This window comes from Tupaia chinensis, unplaced genomic scaffold, assembly GCF_000334495.1.
Source record: "Tupaia chinensis unplaced genomic scaffold, TupChi_1.0 Scaffold000102_1, whole genome shotgun sequence".
NCBI lineage: Eukaryota > Metazoa > Chordata > Mammalia > Scandentia > Tupaiidae > Tupaia > Tupaia belangeri.
The window spans coordinates 1,025,060-1,030,740 of record NW_006159566.1 but is presented as its reverse complement, the minus strand read 5'-3'; the positions used below and the strand labels follow the sequence as shown (position 1 = coordinate 1,030,740).

General features: G+C 44.2%; 1 long non-coding RNA gene across 1 annotated transcript in view; it reads right to left on the bottom strand.

Moving 5' to 3' along the window:
- The window catches only part of LOC102489010 (uncharacterized), a 17,449-nt gene extending 12,361 nt beyond the window's left edge, over positions 1–5,088 (bottom strand). Inside the window, exon 1 of the long non-coding RNA XR_333864.1 lies at positions 4,947–5,088. This is a non-coding gene — a long non-coding RNA (uncharacterized LOC102489010). The remainder of the gene's footprint in view (positions 1–4,946) is intronic.
- Between the last annotated feature and the right edge of the window lie 593 nt (positions 5,089–5,681).

The following is a 5,681-nucleotide window of genomic DNA, read 5'->3' as shown; positions in this document are numbered from 1 at the left end:
TGGCAAGCACACGTGCCCTAGGCAAAATCCTAAAATAATAATAATAATAATAGCCAGTTAACCAGCCGCAAGAAGCATTTGAGACTGGTCTTCCGCATTAGGAGTTACAGTCTGCAAAGGTAGAAGAGGCTGGGGGACCTGGGCACAAAGAGAAGCCTTGGAACTTGTGATGAGTTTGCAGAGACTTGACTCCTTGTGTGGGGAGACAACAGAGGGGCAAAAACAGCGAGCATGACTGGAGAGAGTAGAGAGTGTTGTAACTCCCCTGGGCTCTGAAATCGGATGTGCGTAATTCCCTGCCTTGTCATTGACCAGCTCTGGGCTCAAGGTAACTTTTCTGAAGTCTGTGCATCTCTGTCTCCTCATCCATACAACAGGGGTAACAACAGCGCCTGTAGTGAGGCACGTCTAGGCCTGAATTTCCTGCAGAAAGTAAGGCAGTAAGGCCTAAGACAAAAGCTTTCATTCAGAGTTTATTTAGGAAAATGATCTCAGGAAATAGAGTTGAGGCTAGAAATTGCACCCCAGTGAAAGAGGGAAGGCGGTACAGGGATGCGTTGTTGAGCTGCACTCTGCTGTAGGCATTCGGATCTGAGTCCTCGGAGACCTACTGAAGAGCCATGTAGACCATAACTCAGATTCGTTCACTCAAGGGATAGGAAAGGGAGCATTTATTTTGGTTCTGCCCATCCTTTGGCCAATGGTTTATTCTCCATTACCATTATTAGTGTCCGATATCAGTATCAGAGAGGTCCTGGGGCAGAAAACAAGGGATACCCAGCATACCTAAAGCAAAGCCAAAGCGCTGTCAGGTTACATCTGGAGGAAGGAGGTTTCCATGACAGTGGCTGAAGTAAAAGGTGGGCCAAGAGGACTGTAACGGGGCCCTGGAGTGACTGCTATAAAGGTTCCAGACATTTTTGGTCTCCCCATGTTGGGGGACTCTGCGTGTTCTCAAATATCTTGTATTCGGTTTTGTGTATACAACTCTGCTAGAAAATTTCTTGGAGAAAATGTAACTTGCATTTACTCAAGATTAATTACAGAAGAGATAAGCTGTTTACCATTTGACAGAAATGTACAACACTTAACTTCGATGTACGGATGGCACTTTCAAATAAAAAATTAGAAAACAAACCTTCTATTTAAAAGGTTGATACAGTGGTCTAAGCATTTACTTTATGAAATTACCTTTATAATTGTTACACATGCTTAGGAAATTTACATGGTCGCTACGCTTCTCTGTGAATATGACAAGGACCTCTGACCTAGGACAGGGTCACTGTGATATGGTAGACAGGGGTTAGACTCTAGGAGCTTTCGTCTTGTTCCTGTCACAAATTTGCTTTGTCCCTTCACGCCTCATGCCTGTTTTCTCATTTTGAAAAATGAAGAATTTGGATCAAATGACTTAGAAGGATGAAGTTAGGCCCCTAACCTCACACCATATACAAGAATTAATTAAAAATGGATGAATTGCTTAAATATGAGAGATAATACTGTAAAATACTTAAAAGAGAATATAGGAATAAATCTTTATGACCCTGCATTTGACAATGGCTTTTAAATGTAACACCAAAAGTATAAGCAACTAAACAGAAACAGTAGATAAATTGGTCTTTATTAAACTTAGTAACGCTTTCTCTCTCTCTCTCTCTCTCTTTCTCTCTCTCTCTCTCTTTTTAGCTAAAAGGCATATATACTTGCAAATTAAACACAGAGAGACAGAGACATAAAGAAAGGGGGGGGAGAGAGCACCCCACATAGGACATGGTCACATCCTAATCACCACTCTTCCATTTTTCCCTCCTTTGGGGATTTTGGGCACATATGCACACGTGCCTAATGTGTTTCTTACATTTCTGGGTTTGGGACTCAAACTGTGCTATCAGCCCTGTGGGATCTGGCTTTCTTACCACCAGACCATGGAGTTGGTAATAACTGGTGTGGGTCAAAGGACATTATCAAAACAATGAAGGGTTGGCTCATTGGTGCACTGATACTGTGTTGCTCAAGCAATGCTAGATCCAAGTGGGAGATCACAGTTCAGTTCTCCGGTTGACCTGCACATGCTGGGCACGTGTGCCTGTGAGTCTACCCAACAGACAGAACGAGAAGAGTGCAGCAGGGAACTCTGCTGGGGGTGCTCATTCTTCCCTCTTCTCTCTTTCCATTTCTCTCTCCCTCATCCTTCCTGTGTCTCTCCCTTTATTGAAAGAAATCAACTTTTTAAAAAAAAATGTGGAAAGACACTTACAGAATGGGATAATGTGTTTGCAAATTTTATGCCGAATAAGCATCTAGTATCCAGAATAAAGAAAGAACTCTTAGAATCCAATAATAATAAAGAACTGACCCAATTTGAAAATGGGCAAATGACTTGAATGAATATTTCTCCAGAGACAATATACAATTTGCCAATAAGCCCATGAAAAGATGCTCACCATGAGTAGTCATTAGGAAAATGCAGACCAGAACCACCGTGAGTGGGTCAGGCGAGGGCACAGAGGTGAGTACAACACACTGCAAGGTTGACCCACACAGAAAGGGCCAAGAGTTTGTCCAGAGATCTGGTATACCCAGGTATACCAGGCAGAAGCATGCCCATATTTTGGGGCTGGCTGAGGCTGAGGCAGGGAAGGATTGCAACATCAGGTCCCTGTTTGGGCTGATGTTTCTTTGGCTCTTTTACTCATTCATGGAAGAAATAAGTACACTTAAAACACACACACACACACACACACACACACGATGAGATACCATTTCAAACCCACTAGGATGACAATATTTTTTTGGCCTTGTTTTTGGCCATAGGGTATGTGTGCTTGCCAGAGAAAGACAGAGGGAAAGTGAGAAATTACCCTCTGGTGGGGAACAGTCATGCCACAATCCCTTCTTTTTTATTCTCCTTTTGAGATTTTAGACACACTTGCACGTACACTTGGTGTGATTTGCAAGCCACTGGGTCCTGGACTTGAACTTGTTTTGAAAGAAAGTGTTAGCATTTGGAGAAATTGGAGCCCTGTACCTTGCTGGTGGGAATGTAAGGTGGTTCTGCATCTGTCTGAGCCAAGGTCATCACATGTATTCACAACAGAACAGTTCGGCTAATGGTGTCAGGCAGTGAGTGATGGCAAGGAATGGAATCTTTACATCCCTAATCAGCTGCAAATCACATGCATAGATAAAAATAACTCCTCTCTCATGGCTGCCCATCTAGATAGGCATAGGAAACACTAGCCCATGTTCAAGACATCAAAGAAATATCATCAAAAGCATGTAAATGACCTTAGGTTTATTAACTTTTTCATAAGGCTATTTATGGTGTCAGCAGAGTAAGCATTCATTGTGACAACCCCTCAAGGCAGATGCCACGGTCCTCACACTTTAGGATGTTCGTCACTGCTTTCTCATACCCCAGATTTCAAGGTAGCAGACATGGAGATTTGGAAGCTAATGGTAGCACCATCTCTCTGTCAGGAGCCAAGGAAGGGTACCCGTGGAGTAACCCACACACGAGTGACTTATGGCATCCAACAGGGATGTAAGGAAAGAAAGGGGACAGAAAGGACCACGGTGATCATTACAGGAAATCAGGGACAATGAAAGCATGAGTGCTTGAAAACCAGGAGGAGGAGAGAGAGAGAGAGGAGACAAATGGATTAGAGACGCAGGAAAGGGGACAGGAACCAGAACGTGTCTGTGGTCGGAGAGAACCAGCTGTCAGAGCTGCTGTGGAACTCGGCAGTGTTCATACCATTTAACCTGGTAGCTTCCCCTCTACCCTGTTTTAGATTCTTATTGAGTTGGATTCATCTTATGAAAAATATGCCTTCTCTTTTTATTTATTTAATTTTACTTATTTATTTGCCTTAGATTTTTAGGGGTTTTTTGTTTGTTTTTGTCATAGGGCATGTGCATTTTTTTAAAAAAATCATTTTAATTTAATTTAATTTATTATTATTATTTTTTAATTTGACCAGAGAGAGAGAGAGAGAGAGAGAGAGAGAGAGAGAGAGAGGGAAGGTGAGAAGCAAACTGCCAGGTCTGGGATTTAAACCACAGTCAGTCATGTAGGAGTCCAGTGCTTTAATCACCACACCACCTGCCAGCCCCTGCATGTGGATATTTATACAAGTGGGTTTCACATTACACATACCATTGTGATGAATTTAACTTAATGAAAACAGGTGGGAAAAGCTGCAAAATTATATATTTGTCACCAGATTTCATATGTAAAACAAAGGAGAGAGAGAGAAAAAAGCAACTGTAAGAAACCACATGAATGCCTTGGGATGGTAGACGGAGCAAGGTCTCCCCCACCCTCCTCCTTCAAGAAGTTGTGATATCTGTCTGCCTCCTTAACAGGTGTTATTCCAGGATCGCTAAGGTGGGGGACGCGGGGAGTAGTGGGAAAGAGGCTGACTCCATCCTGAGGCTCTCCATTCACTGCCCACCTGGTAGGACGAAGACTTGACATTTTTTTTTACCAGAGCGGGGAGCCTTCCCTCCTCCTGCAGTGGGATCCAGGCAGGAGAGCCTTCTGCGGGGACCCCGGGCTGAAAGGAAACTATGCCTTGTAACCTGGATTGTGCTGTAAATCAAGTGTCCCGATTATCCTCCCAATTTAGTAAAATCTCATTTTCTATCCTACCCACCCTGCCTCTCACCATTCTCCCCTTGTCTGCTCCATCCCAAACACACACACACAGAATTGTCCTTCCATGTGCATCTCTGGAGAGTTTGCTTTTATTTCTAAGCCAAGGAGTGTGCATCACTTTTCTAATGGGGAAACAAACTTTTGTTTGATAGATAAACAAACCTGGTGGGGGTTGTTTCTCAGGCTCACACAGAGAGTTTTCATTAATCCCACTGAGATTTTACACCATCTAGAAAGAATTGTCCACCCCACCCCCCCACCACCCTGCCCTCGGCTTCATGCTTACCCCGGGGTCCACATGGGCTCACAAAGCAGGCATGACCAAGATCCGGTCAGGGAGACAGACTGTGGCCTGTGACCGTTCAGCGCTTTCATTTTGCTGAATTCTGGCTTGCTGGCTAACAAGTCCGTACAGCGAGCAGCCAGGCCCCCAGTATTTCATCAGGGAGGAATTAGCTACGTTCTCCAGCCCTAGAATGAGTGTATTTGCCAATCATTGTTATTCTGCCTCCTCCCCTTCTGTCCTTCCGTCTAAATAATCCAAGTCCTTTGAATCTCTTTTTTAAAGTAAGCTTTATTGTTTCCAACCCTTTAATATCCTCGCAATTTTTCTCAGACCCTCTGCCAGGCCTCCTCTTCCCGCTTTAATTACAAGGCTCACACACAATATTCTGGGAAGCGCTTGAGCGGTGCTCAGTAAAATGGAAAGCTTATCTCAAGATTCTTACATGCTGGGGTGTACGCGGCCTGCCCAGGGTCACGGTCACGCAACACTGTGTATTTCAGCAAATGCTTTCAAATACCTCATGGCCAGTGTATTACCTGCTGGGAACAGAGGCCTGCAGTGGTGGGCATGGCGCAGTTCCACTCTGGGTAGCACAGCACAGTCAGCCATGTTGCAGCCAGAGCGTGTGTGCCCAGACTGGGGTGTGCTTGACTCCGGGGACTCGGCTCCCCTTTTTCAGAACATTTCTTCCTTCAGAAGTATTGTATCCAAATGGACTGTCCTTGGACCTCTTTC